Raw genomic sequence first — 15734 nt, forward strand, 5'->3', positions numbered from 1 at the left:
GGGGTCGATTTGCTCGACTAAAGGCGGTGCTCCAGCATGGTCACAGTCAAATAACTGAAACAAGTAAAAGAGAGTAAAAGAGAGAGTATAGTGTTATATAACAATAGAATGCAGGTTGATTTCTGATGTGATTCCTGTAATAATAATAAAAAAAAATGTCTCCATAAAGAAATATACAAGCAATAAACTGTTTAAAATGATACTTACATTACTAAAGTCGAAACCATGAAGGTAGACCTTAAAAAAATGAACCGGTTTTTCCTATAAGAAGTAGACAGCATCATTTTAAAATTGAATTTTCTTCCTTAATTCTCGTTTATGTTATCGAAGTTATATCCTGAAAAAAAAAAAAAGAAAATAAATAAAGTAATGAAAACATTAGCAGTCAAATAGAAAGTTCTTTAAAACTATATTTATTTTAGAACATAAATGGAACAATGGAACTTTTTCTTGGGGCATTAATGATGAAAATTATAAAATTATTTCAACTGAAAATCGAAACCGAATAGTGATCTTTGCCAGAAAATACCAGTTGTTCTTGGCTGCTTACTGCAAGTAGTTAAAGTTTCATCAAGTAAAATATAAAAACAAAACGATCCACTGAATTCACATTCTCTGGGGTTAAGCAGAATAAAATGCATCCATCTGGTGCTAAACAAAACTGTTTGAATAACAGGGAAATGGATTTACCACATTTATTTTTACTTTATCATAGGGTAACGCTAGGGCTATCAATCTATCTCACTACTAGAAGTTCAGCAAAAACATATAGATAAGATTTTCTTTAAATATTCAATATAGAAAAACTAAAAGAAAGAAATAGCATTTAATATGTTTGTATAGTTAAATACAATAGGTTCCATTTGAAATTAGAAAGGATTATTATTAAAGTGGCGAGCTGGCGGAATGGTTAGCTCACCAGACAAAAGGCTTAGCGGTGGTTTGTCTGTGTTTACGTTCTGACTTCAAATTCTACCTAAGTCAACTTTGCTTTTCATCCTTTTGTGATGAAATACAGTATCAGCTGGGTTTATTGAGCGAAAACACCTAAAGCTCCACGAGCCTCCGGCAGGGGATGGTGGTGATCCCTACTGAAATCTTTCACCACAACTTTCTCTCACTCTTACTTCCTGTTTCTGTTGTACCTGTATTTCAAAGGGCCGGCCTTGTCACTCTCTATGTCACGTTGAATATCCCCGAGAACTACGTTAAGGGTACACGTGTCTGTGGAGTGCTCAGCCACGTACACGTTAATTTCACGAGCAGGCTGTTCCGTTGATCGGATCAACCGAGACCCTCGTCGTCGTAACCGACGGAGTGCTTCCCACAGTATCAGCTGAGCGCAAGGGTCGATGTAATCGACTAGCCGCCGCCTCCAAAATTTCTAACCCTGTGTCTATAGCAGAAATAATTGTTATTAGCTAAGGCCGAAATGTTTGCATACAAGGTAAAATGACTGACGATTGCGACGATGATAATAATAATAATAATTCTTTCAACTATAGGTACAATTGTAGGAGAAGGGTGGCAATCGATTACATCGACCTCAGTACTAGACTGGCATTTTATCTTATCGACGATGGAAGGTCAAGTTGACTTCGACAGGATTTGAAATCAGGACGTACAGACCCAGAAGATATGCCGCTAAGCATTTTGTCCATGCTAACAATTCTACCAGTTCACCGCCTTATGAATAATGGTTTCAAATTTTAGCACAAGGCCAGCAATTTCGGAGGAAAAGGTGAGTCAATGACATCAACCCCAAGTGTTCTTATTTTATCGACTCCGAAAGGATGAAAGGTAAATTCAATTTGAACACAGAACGGAAAGATGGACGAAATGATGATAAGCCTTTATGATTAATGAAAATTGATTGATTTTAACCTATGGTCAAAGGTGTACCAAAAAGAAAACAGGCGGAATAGTGGTGACATTCCTGCCATTACTTTTGCTTTTCTTAAAAGACAAAGGGAATAGTATGAAAATAAATTAGTCGCTGAACCTGCAAGATATAACTGCTATTTAGAGGCCTCTTTGTTGTCTCGGAAACAATATTGTTCGTGCTGCTCAACTCCAGGCAATCCTGATCGAGCAGATCTTTACTTAAGGGCATTCCAGATGTGATAATAACACTATTTTAAGGTTATCTTAGGGTTGCATTATCTAACATGATTTTCACTTTTCTAAGATTGTAGGGCGTAATTTAACCCTCTTGGGACACCAAGGCCGATTGATCGACCCAAGTGATACAAGCTGAAAAGGACACTGGGGCCGATCTATCGACCCGATGGAACAAGTGTTGTGAATGGTTGATTTTGAAGTGTAATAGCTAATTAGAGATCGCCTCACAGTAGATGTATCTCAATAGAAAAAAAAATGATCTTTTTGGCTACACATACCAAAACACCTTGTGTCTCAAAAGGTTTAAGGGAGATTTATCTGTTATTTCTTGCAGGTTGAGTGGTTACTTAAACGGTCTCTCGTTATTGTTCATGTCAGTGGCGAACATCTGAGACAAAGTCGAGATATTGACACAGTTTCGATTTTATTAATGATCTTGAGAAAGATGTGAACACTTTACCCCTATTTTTCCTAAAATAGGGAAAAGAGAGTAATATTTCTCCTTTCATTATTTGTTGCACTGAGAAAGGCATGTGGACATCCTCAGCTCATTCCTTTAAAGTGCTACTAGAAAAACGAATCTAACCAAAAGAACTCCGAATAAGTTCTTTCTACTGCAACTGCAGGTTGATCACTGTTTTGTTAGTGAAGGACACACATACACACATACACACAAACGATGAGTTGAGATGCGTCTCTTCTCGTCAAAAGTTAAGGTTAGCCGGTTTGATCGAAATAATGAATTCTAATCGGACCAGCAGTTTTTGGAGATAGGGTGAGTCGATACCATTGAGTCTAGCTCTTGACCGGTACTGTATTTTATCGACCCCGAAAGGATGAAATGCATAGCCGACTTGGACGTGAAACTTGAAAAAATACCGATAAGTATTTTGTCTGCTGAGTTAACAATTCTGCCGGTTCACCACCTTCATCGGAATGATAAAACGAGTAAGGCGGTGAGCTGGCAGAAACGTTAGCACGCCGGGCGAAATGCTTAGCAGTATTTCGTCTGCCGCTACGTTCTGAGTTCAAATTCCGCCGAGATCAACTTTGTCTTTCATCCTTTCGGGGTCGATTAAATAAGTACCAGTTACGCACTGGGGTCGATATAATCGACTTAATACGTGTGCCTATCCTTGTTTGTCCTCTCTGTGTAGCCCCTTGTGGGTAGTAAAGAAATAGGTATATCGTCTGTCTTTACGCTCTGAGTTCAAATTCTGCCGAAGTCGACTTTGCTTTTTATCCTTTCCAGGTGCCTAGGGTAGAAAAGGAATGATAAAACGAGTACCGAGCCGAAATATATAGTGAGGTCGACATAATCAAAGAAAACCTTTGAAGGCCATTCCCCAACACAGCCTTAGTCTATCGATACAGTAGGGCCTCAGATCAACGGTACTGTACGACTGTAGTGCAACCAGTGATAGTATAGCTACTTCTTGTTTGTCAAATACTATACTGTAAGAGGAGAAGTTCTGACAAGAGGAAACTGATTTGACGTTTGATAGCCAGCTGTAGCAGTCCCTCTTCAGCGTAAACATCTAGAAAATGCGTAAATGCTCTGATATGCTGTTTCGTCTTCTGTATAAATATTAGAACTGGTTTCTACTACAGAAAAGAAAAATCAATTTTATTAATTAACGCGGTTAAAATCTATTGGTTTCTTTTATTTAAAGGACGTAGAAAGGTTCATGGAATTTAAATTAACTTCATTACTAATCCCTTAATGAATATGTTAATAAAATCTGCCTCATTTCATCAGTGTCTGTTTCAAGTTTATTATTTCAAATAAACGTAGAAGATGAACGAAAGGAAAAGAATTTCGATTGCTGTTGTTGTTTGATTCTAGGCCATGACCGTGGAATCCTACGATTAAAGATATGTAGTCATGACAACTCATTTTTCTTTTTATTCACAGATAGAATATGCAACACAACATTAATATGTCCCCCCTATTTTAACACAGTGGGTCGAGATTTGGGTTAGATTAGCAGCGATTTCTATCAAGTCGATTGACAAACTCTATTGACTCGTTCGTATTGTGTTGATAGCAAAACTTAAAAAAAGTTAATTCTTATAGTAAAATATATATTCCTTTATTACCCACATGGGGCTAAACATAGAGGGGACAAACAAGGACAAAGAGATTAAGTCGATTACATCTACCCCAGTACGTAACTGGTACTAAATTTATCGACCCCGAAAGGATGAAAGGCAAAGTCGACCTCGGCGGAATTCGAACTCACAACGTAACGGCAGACGAAATACCGCTAAGCATTTTGCCCGGCGTGCTAACGTTTCTGCCAACTCGCCGCCTTTTCTTATATTCACGTGCAGAAACTGGTAAACCCGATCGTGCTCATGAAATAACAAAATTTTTTCAGTAGTATAAAGTTTTGCCTTCAGTAATCTGAAAGCAAAATTGTAGAGATGGTAGAAATTATCTTCAGTGTATGGCTGGTCTATGTTTCATCGATGCTAGAGCGAATAGTGATATAGACTTCAACACAGAATGTAAATCGAAACAACGCAATGAAATGAAACTCATTAATTCTGATACTTAACTATTCCAGCTATCTTTATAAATTATTGTGAAATTACAATTCTGATACTATTGGAATTTACATTATCGGTTCCAGAAGGATGAAAGAAAAAATTATCACATATATTTTAATTCAGAGCTTAAACATTTTGTCATGCGCCCCACAGTTAGAGAAAGTATGATAATAATTTCATTTCTGAGAAATTTTTGAGGGGAATGTACTTAAATATGTAGCTGTAAATATTTGCATTATCGGCCTCTGTTGTATCGCACATACATACATACATACATACATACATAACTGGTGCTCTGTCGGTTACAACGAAGAGAGTTCCAGTTGATCCAATCAATGGAACAGCCTACTCATGAAATTAGTGTGCAAGTGGCTGATCATTCCACAGAGACGTAGGGATCTTTTCGGTTTGAAGGGCAGTTTTTACTAGCGGTGTCATATGAAATTGTCACCCATAATTATGACCCTAGTATCGATCTATTACATTTCAATCTGTTTTAAGGTTAGGGTTAGGGTGGGGGGAAGGGTATATTTTTTTCTTCACAAATGTAAATAAACCCAATCTGTTTCTTAAACGAGGGACATATTCATACAGCACAGAATGTTTTTTTTTACCTCAATAGACGTCAGTGATTGGTTGAAATTGCAGAAATTGAAGAAAAAACAACAACAAATATCTTACAAACTATAGAATTTTCTCAATAAAGCTAAGAGAAAAAGATGTTTTATAAACACATTCTACCAGTATACGAAGTTTAAAATTTTTTAGTTACCTAGAAATTATGTTAAAAACTGCCGTTCAATCCGAAAAGATCCACACATAGTTCTCAAGGAGATTCAGCACGATACCGAATGTGACAAGGTTGACCCTTTGGGTTACAGGTACAACTCATTTTTGCCATCCTGAGTAGACTGGAGCAACGAGAAATAAGTGTCTCGCTCAAGGACTCAACACGCTGCAAGGAATCGAAGTTACGATTGGAAGTCAAATACCTTAACCACTAAACCACGTCCCTTCACACACACACACAGACCGTCAGACACACATACATATATACCCACATGCATACATATACACACATACACGCATGTACAGTGTTTATCAGTTCAACTAATCGGCACAAACAGCGAATCAATCAATCATTTCATTGTTGAATGCTGAAAATATTTTAATTTGTCCAGTTTGGTAATATCGTTTGTAATGGTAATGATGATAATATTATGATAGTGAAGATTAAATGGATAAGAATGTATAAATTCAGAGACTGATTAAAACTTTACGTAACCTGAACAAATTATGTGCCGTGTGCTTGATGCACTTTTTGGCACTGTAGATTACATTCTTAAACATTCCTAAGTTTACAATTTAGTTTTGTTATTGTCTCCTCCTCCACAACCACTACCACCACCGTTACCACCACCACCACCACCACCACAAATAACGAATTGCAACAATCACAACAGTAACACCTATGGTCCTATTCTAACAACACATCTACAATCATCACCATCACCAAGTAAACACAGTCACTGTCTGCGCCACCACCACCACCACCATCATCATCATCACCACTTAACGTCCGGCTTCAATGCATTTAAATTTGGGTCTGATGAATTGGAGAACCGTGTCACAAACTACTTTGGCATGGTTTCTATTGCTGGATGTCCTTCCTAACCCCAACCACCGTTATAAAGTGTTCTGAGTGCTTTCTTCCCTAGTGAGGCTGATGTTCACCTCGTAATTTGCAAAGTTAAGAGTCTAATCTGGCCCCTATGACTGACGAAGAACCGGAGAAAAAGGTGGGCGACTATTCTAGGCGAAGCGATGAGAATTAGTAAGAGGAGCGGACGACAAAGTGTGGCAGGGAAATATATATATATATATATATATATATATATATATATATATATATATATATATATTTGAGTAATTGACTGAATTATCTTATTAAGGATAATTCGAAAGATAACCGATACCTGGGTAGCAATGTACTCCTTATTCCTTCGGAATTAGGAATATGCAGCCTTCGAAACATGTCGAGAATAAAGGATATTTGTTAACTAGTCGTTCAACTCCATATATATATATACTTTAGGCCTGCTCGCTTAGCCAGCGGGGTGGCGTCGTTCGAAGGCTAAAACAATGCAAACGCATTGTGACCAGCGATGTGTAGCAATATCTGATGGTCTGGTCGGTCACGTGTCACGTGATATACTTTATTTAAAGCAGCAGAAAATTCAACAAAACCTGCTACTCCGAGTTTCCCGTTGCCGTTCATCGGACAGTTTTTGCAAAAACTGTCCGATGAACGGCAACGGGAAACTCAGAGTAACAGGTTTTGTTGAATTTTCTGCTGCTTTAAATAAAGCATATTACTCTACCACTGGTATTTGAGTACTCTTTTTTTTCCACCTTGTTTCACATTTATGTGTTTACTACGGTATATATATATATATATATGTATATACAAAACACCGCATTTTGTTATGACAGTCAACGACAACAAAATAGCACCACTTCCGTAGTTTCATCACATCGAAGGTGGGTGTAGCCACAAATCTGCGGTTGCCCGCGTTCCCTTATCCTCTATTCTGGGGTGTATAGGAGACGGGATGCTTCGACAACAATAGATGAACGACATATATTTATGGTGCTTCTATGCCTGTGTATCAGTTTGAATGCTTTGATGTGTGTGATTGCATGCCTACAGTCTATTGAAACGCTTACGTGTGGTGTGACTGAGCGTCGATTTGAGCTGTTTGAAGTATGGATGCATGTGTCTCTGTGTTAGTATACTTGCTTCTACGCTTACTATATGAATATATTACAGATTCTTTTTTACTGAAGTGTTTTTTTAGGCGAACTAGTTTGTGAGGATGGAACAGTCTGGCTTATTGAATTATCTTATACTCAATTATTTAGGAAAGGCAAAGAGGACTGCCAGTACGTTATTACTTATTAAGTGCGAACTAATATTTGAAGATAAGAAAAAACAAATTTGTTTTATCAAGATTTCTTGTTATTCCTTCTAATTGTTATTCCTTGTTATTCCTTCTATTGTTTTTGACTATTAATCTATATGAGAAGACTCATGGCTTATTGAGTAGAGTTAGGGGTTCTCGATCTTTAAATAGTGAGTTCGATTCTCGACATATATAATTTTATATTGTCCCAACTAGCGCATTTGAAAATGACTATCAGTGTTACAATGAAGAAGATAACACTGGAACTGACTCATTTGATGGAGGTCTATTGCACTCCTAGAATAAACACCTTAAAAAACTCTGGCTTGTAGAGTTGTGGCAAATTTAAAGCATAAGTTATACTTAATGTTAACCTTATGGTAAGCTTTCACAGTCTGGAAGAGAAGGACAGTATGCAACTGTTAGCTACGGGTATCGACTCCCTACTGAACATTTCGTAGGCTCAGTCAGATGCATTCCAGCAAGTTCATGTCCAAACAAGACGCAACCTGGAGTATATATATATATATATATGTGCTGACATAAGTTCCTTGTCTTTCCTGATGAGATGGCGGCATAATGCACCCTTTATTCCTTCGGAATTAGGAATATGCAGCCTTCGAAACATGTGTCGAGAGTAAAGGAATTTTGTTAAAATCGTCGTTCGACTCCATTCTTTCATTTATATATATATATATATATATATGGGTTCTGAGTTCAAATTCTACTTCACTTTTCATTTCAAGGAGATGAGTATAACGAGTATCAGCAATAGTCAGAGGTGGAATTAGTTAAATAAATATGGATTTCTAACACTGGTATCAGGCTACAAATCTTAAGGACATAGCAGATTAAATCAATACGTGTAGACGACTTGTATCTATTTTATTAAGACTGGAATGGAAGGATCAGCGGAAAGTCAATCCTGTCAGAATTTGATTGTAAAGGAGGCAACTAAATTCCAAGGGCTAATTTTTGTTCGGGGCTCCACCGATTCTGTCATCTACGCGCATCTCTGTTACAAATATAGATTTAGCAAGACGATAAACTTTGAGAGAGAGAGAGAGAGAGAGTGTGTGAGAGAGAGAGAGAGTGAGGGAGGGAGAGAGAGAGGGAGAGAGAGAGGGAGAAAGAGAGAAAGAAAGAAAGAAAGAAATATAGTCACATATGTATGGGACAGAAGTAAGGCAAAAAATGTCAAGTGCCTTTCTCCTGTTTCATGATGTATAGCGTAAAACCTATGCAGAATAAAGAATTCAGCACAGCAAAATACCAGTAGGAGGTTTGAAATCACGACTTATAAGCAAATAGTCATATGGTTTACCTGTAGATCTTTCTCTATTTCTCTCTCTCATACACATACATATGTGTGTATATATATATGTATATGTATATATGTATATATGTGTATATATATATGTATATATATATGTATTTATGTTTATGTATATATATATATGTATATATATATATAGAGAGAGAGACTGAACCACAAAAGAAACGTTGCACACAAACTAAATAGGAACTGGTTTATTAACAGACTGTCATAGCATTGATTGAAGAGAGCTAATTAAGAAACCGTTCTTTCCTAATGATAAGACGCCATTTCCTGAAACATGTTTGACGTCACACGGTGTTACGTGATGACGGAGTATCCTGAATCCAAAGAGGTGAACTCAATATCTCGTGTGACCACCCTTAGCGTTGATTACAGCCAGGCATATTCTGTACACTGAATGCACCAAATGATTGATGAAGGCCATGGGAATAGCCCACACAGTTAAAACTTGCAGTGAGTTGTGCCGCAGTTGTTGGCCTTGGGCGGATGTCATTTAGCCTTCTTTGGATTTTGCTCAACAGGTGCTCTACGGAGTTCAGGTCCGGACTTAGGGCAGGCCATGGCAGTGTCTGGATGTTGTGCTGTTGGAGGAAGTCTGTTGTCAACCTGGTAGTATGGGCACATGCGTTGTCATGTTGGAACACTTGATTTCGATGACGTGTAAAACATTACACAATGTAAGGTCTCAATACCTGGTTGATGTAGCGAGTAGCGGTTACTCCATTGCCCCGGCCTTGGCAGATGTTTTGGAAGACCAAGTTTCTGGTTGAGTACAATCCCGCCCCATTCCATGATGCTTTGTCCTCCCCATGAGTCGGCATGACGTTCACCACTTCTCCAAACTCTAGCTCAGCCATCTGCCACAGAAATACAATATCGACTTTCGTCAGTGAAGACTACAGTTCTCCACTGTTATTATCACCAGTTCTGACGTTTTTGAGTTCACTGCAGACGTGCCTGTCGATGACGATACGCGAGAATGGGGACCCTAGCCGGACGTCAACAAGTTAGATCTCAGCCGGCAGCGAACTGTTTCTGTACAAATGGGTCTATGGTGAGTCCCTATGGTCTGGCTAGCTGATTCCATTGCCCTCCAGAATAGGTCCTGCAAGTGCTGTTATTCAAGTGGCGATCTTGACATGCCGTTGTAATCCCCGGTCGGCCACTGCGTGGACGATCATCCCTGCTGTTTGTGGCATTGTATCGTTCCCTCAGCCGCTCAGTTGTCCGAATACTGCTGTTCAAGTCATTAGCAATGACCCATGGACGTTGAGCATCATGGAGACGTCCGATGGCTTGCTCCCTCTGATTTCGTGTCAGTTTTGGCATGCTTGCTGCTTTCGGGAAAACCGAATGACAGGGTAGTAAATTTGGGTGCCTTTTATACCCAATGAGTCAACGTTTGATATTAATCACTCTCGTTACATGTTCTCAGATAGCACTGTCCTCAGATTGACGCCCAAACACTCTGGAATGTTCGCATTGGAGCTACCGGTGCAAATGCCAAGCAGTACAGCATGTCATTTCTAAATTTCTGGTAAAGTGAATTGCTAGTTTTCTCACAGACGGTGCCCCACTGACCCTACTATACTGTGTAGTCGACAAAATCAAAAACAAACGATGCACATGCGCGAAATTAAAAATATAAAATGGTGATAATTTCCCCATCGCACCCTATATATATATATATATATATTAATATATATATATATATTATATATATATATATAATATAATATACATATATATATGTGCGTGTGTGTGTGTGTGTGTATGTATATATATATGTATGTATATGTATGTATATGTATATATATGTATGTATATATATATATATATATATATATATATATATATATACATGTATGCACAACATTTCTTTATATATTGAAAACATAGTTGCTTTCAAGTTTAATATTTTCCTTAATTAGTTTTCAATGACCCGCGAGAGGATATGAAACCCTAATCTTATTGACGCATAATCTCTCTCTATATAAACGGCAGTTGTCTGTGCGTTTTCTGTGTGTCTGTTTTCTCGTACCCTCACTCTGACCACGGCTTCAACCGATTCTGATGAAACTTGACACACACATAGCCCAATGTCATAATTCAAAACTAACGCAGCGAAAGTTTTGAAAAGTTCCCCCAGTTCTGAAAAAAATCGATAAATTCGACATGGGGTCGAGAATCAGAAACCCAAACCACAGACCGTCTAGGGGACGCAACTCACCTTTTTTAACTCAAAAAAATTTACATCATTTTTTTTCCATTATTTTGCTATTTTTGGCTATAACTCTCTAAAAATGCTTTATAGTTATTCCCTTACAAACCTGAGCAACGCCGGGCGATACTGCTAGTAGCAAATAAAACTATAGGCTAAGGAAACTCTGAGCTTGTATGTTTGTATCAGCAAAAATACGTGAATAATATTTGCTTTTATTTTTCTCTGAAGAAGGGATTGGACTGAAATGTTTAAAACTCACAGAATGGGAATAGGAAATTATTCAAATTGCCAAGCCTGGTACCAGCTTGGCTCCACAGTCTACGCTTTCTAAATATTCAAAGGTTTTAACTAAATATCACAAAGCTGAATGTAGTAGGCTTTATCGTTTCCACTAACTCACCGCCCTTCTTTGGTTTTGTTTATATTAAATAGCGGTTCATCGACAAAATACTAGCAGGAAACTAACTGTAACAGAACAAATAGTTTACATTACATATTACACTTGATAGATGCTACTGAAGATCTGGTAAACTGGAAGTGGTTAAGTGGAAATAAAAACAAATAAAAGTAGTTTTAAGAACCGCACAATCACACCGAGAATCGTATACTTAGAGATGATATATGATTCATAAATAACTCTTTAGATGATAATTATTTGTTTTATTTTAGGTAGCTGGCTTTCAGAAGTATGGCGAATAGTAAGCCAATACAAACAACACAGAACATTTGTGAACCAGTCAGAAATAACACAGAAAAAAAAACGATTTGTACAGCCAGATCACGGGTTAAAGCTGATATTGTCTGCTAGCGTATCGTTTGAGTTGTTTCAGCGCAGGTGTAATTTCGCCCACATTTACATTTGAAAATGTCTATAATAAAACTTGTCTGAAAACATAAATGTAAAACAAAAATTAAAATAAACTGTTAAAGCCTTAAGACCAAGAAAGTGTTTTATTAAAAGTTATTTTGCAACGAATTTGTAATAGAAACGAGGGAGCGAACTTATGAACTTGCAATTTGCCTCTGGTAGTAAAAAGTTTCCCTACTAGTTAGATAATTCAATTTATTAATCTGTGAAAAATAACCGCTAGAAATTCTTGGAAACGATAAACTAGCATTCTATCTAGGAGATGAACTCACCCTATATAGTCACTCGACCGGCTAGAAAGAGCAGCTAACTCTTCCTCAAGTATATATCCTACTCGTCTTCAAAAGGTGGTACATATTGTAGACATACATATATACTATCTCTGAATAAAAATATAATAGCCAATGGTAGAACAACTTTAATGATTGCCTACTTGGTCAAGGGAGACCTGGACGTTAAACAACAAAACTACTTCCTAAGAAGTATACACGATAAACTACTTCCTAAGAACGTATGACAAACGAAGACATAACCTTTTGCACAGCAATATACTAAAATGTTAGAAGCCAACAGAAACATTACGATATCGACACTGAAACACAATCTAAGTGAAAGATCGAACGCAAGCTGTCTCAAAGACCATAAAACAACCTCGGTTATTCCATCTAATGTAAGACAGAGTGAAGTAGTACTAGTTAGAATAAACAAAATAATCAAGCAATTCACGAATTCAAACACATGGAAGAACTCTTAAGATCGCCATTCAGTGGTTTAACGGCGCTGAAGGAAAAATAACCGTAGGTTCATACAATTCGACATCATTGGCTATTACCCATCGCTTGGTCTAGAATTTTCTCCCAAAGTTATCTACTTTGAAAGTGAACGCATTGACATTACACAGGACGACTTTCAGATCATAATGCACGAAAGAATGTTGCTCTTTCTCACCTGGAATGCATGCTGGACTTGAAGGGTGAAACGGGAGATTTTGATATTACAGCGAGGAATAACGATGTTGCAGAAAACTGAGCTACTAATTATTTTCCTACTCTGAAACACACAGATATCTTTTAATGATATAACCACGGCCTATGCAAGAAATAAAGAACTTATGATAATGAACACTACAAGCAGACATACAACTGACATGTTCAGAAAATAGACAACTTTCAACTGATTCACTCTGAAAGTCGAAAAACTTGACGAAAATAAACTCCCGAAGTTGCTTAGACAAACAAACACTTCTACATTATATATCCATTCGCCTTATGTCATTCGAAAGTTACCATGTAGTATCCATAAGAAGATAACTCCTTTATTCTCATATGAAACTACATTTCACAAAGCCAATGGATACTATAACGATGCATGCAGCTCGGCCATTACGCAGATAAATACTTACCGGAGAAAAACAGCGAATACTCCAACCGCTCAAGGTAGAAGAATATCATATAGTGCAACAAGCGATACGACACTACCGTAAAATATATGTTGTAGTGAAATTCCTTTTACTCATTAGCAAATAATTTTTGATTGGACTTAGATCTCCTCAGCTGATCAACAAGAATAACATAAAGATAAAGTAATAGTTGCATGAGGTAGTTTACAGCAACGCTAACACCAACGACGAGAAGAGCCAACAATCAAGAATCAACTGTTGCTGTACAGAAGCCTTCTTATGGACAGCAAATGTCTTGAAAAAAGCATGATATACTACGCCGATAAATCTTCCTTAAAACCTCATCCTGTTATTTAGGCTAACAGAGTACACATTCAAAAGCCATCAACGCAGTATCTTATTCCACCACACCACCTGGAAGAACGACATCATTGGGAAATAACACAGTTGTTCTAAATACATTCCTAAGCTGCTGGATATCCTCAAACTGAAAATTCTTCAATTTTCCCCAAAATTTCACTGGGACCTGTTGTGCGTAACTATACCAACATATTAAATGCTATTTATTTCTTTTAGCTTCTCTATATTGAATATCTAAAGAAAACCTTATCCATATGTTTCGCTAAACTTCCAATACTGAGATCGACAACCTTAGGGTTACTCTATGATAAAGTAAAAAAAAAATCCTTAAATAAAGCTTGGAATTTTGAGAATTGTTGTACAAGGTTTCTTTTAATCAATTTACAATGCCTAAACGAACGTAATACAATAGATTTTATTCAGTAGATTCCTGGCAGAAGATAGTGGCAGACACTTCTTAGAAATAACAATCTTTTGCAAGAAGTCACAATGCTTCGGGGAATTCATCGATTTATTTGTCGGATTATTGACGTCTAGAAGCTAGTTGCTTTTCACAATTTGGATACATTCTTCTATTCATATACAAATGGAAATAAGTAATTAATGAGAATTATTCCGTTTTTGTTTCAGGATTAAAAAAAGACATGGAATCGAGGACATTTTGAAAGGTCATCAACCAATGATAGTAAAAAATAGCCAGGGGAGTTATATCCATTCATAATGATCGTGGAATCTTTCCTGGTTCTTTTGTTGTTGCTGAATGTTGGTTATTCAGTCCCATGTCAGTTTTGACTTAGCAAACATTCTATGGATGAACGTGTTCTATGTTTAGCAAAACGAGCGACCGCATGGAGGCTACTTCACTGATTTCCCACTGAGTGTTATAATATACTGAACTATGTTGAATTTAATGACAACAAGCAGTATATTAGAGCTCTAGAAGATAACTTTAGGTAAAGATATACTACGTAGAAATGTGCACAGGATGTTAATAAGTTGAGAGCTATCGTTTCATTTCTTCATAATTCATGTCAAAGCAGTATATCTTTTTACCTTCTGTAAGTCAATAGACAGACAGCCTGAGAAGCAGCAGAGATTTTATCATATCAACCGTAGTGTTTACTCGTAGTTCTGTAAATACTCTTTACTCTCTTTTACTCTTTAACTTGTTTCAGTCATTTGACTGCGGCCATGCTGGGGCACCGCCTTTAGTCGAGCAACTCGACCCCGGGACTTATTCTTTTTGTAAGCCCAGTACTTATTCTATCGGTCTCTTTTGCCGAACCGCTAAGTGACGGGGACGTAAACACACCAGCATCGGTTGTCAAGCAATGGTAAGGGGACAAACGCACACACACAACACACACACATACACATATATACATATATATATATATACATATATACGACAGGCTTCTTTCAGTTTCCGTCTACCACATCCACTCACAAGGCATTGGTCGGCCCGGGGCTATAGCAGAAGACACTTGCCCAAGATGCCACACAGTGGGACTGAACCTGGAACCATGTGGCTGGTTAGCAAGCTACTTACCACACAGCCACTCCTGCGCCTAGTTATATATTTTATATATAAATGGTTATATATTTTATACAAAATATAACTAAGCTCATCAATAAAATATTCTGATAAATTATCAGGTTCAATGAAGGAAAAGGAAAATATTCCATGAATTTACTCCCGATTAATTAATTTTATCTTCTATTTTAATGAGATAGCTCATGTAATTAATAAGCTGCAGGTTAAATCAGGCTGAAGATTCCTAAAAGGAATGAAATAGTACTACATAGGATTACCACCAACTACGAATTATAAGAACTTCAAAATAGATAAAAACAACATATATGTGAAAACTATGCTCTCCCTTCCTCGTACTCTTTCTTTTCGAAAT

General features: G+C 37.3%; 1 protein-coding gene across 11 annotated transcripts in view; it reads right to left on the reverse strand.

Annotated features, from left to right (window-relative positions):
• LOC115210354 (potassium voltage-gated channel protein Shaw) overlaps positions 1–15734 on the reverse strand; it is a 505184-nt gene that overhangs the window by 207952 nt on the left and 281498 nt on the right. For all 11 annotated transcript variants that reach the window (XM_029778904.2, XM_029778902.2, XM_036502598.1 and 8 more), the window contains one exon: positions 208–337. The gene's annotated coding sequence lies outside the window, so the exon portion shown is untranslated. The remainder of the gene's footprint in view (positions 1–207; positions 338–15734) is intronic.

This window comes from Octopus sinensis, linkage group LG4 (assembly GCF_006345805.1).
Source record: "Octopus sinensis linkage group LG4, ASM634580v1, whole genome shotgun sequence".
NCBI lineage: Eukaryota > Metazoa > Mollusca > Cephalopoda > Octopoda > Octopodidae > Octopus > Octopus sinensis.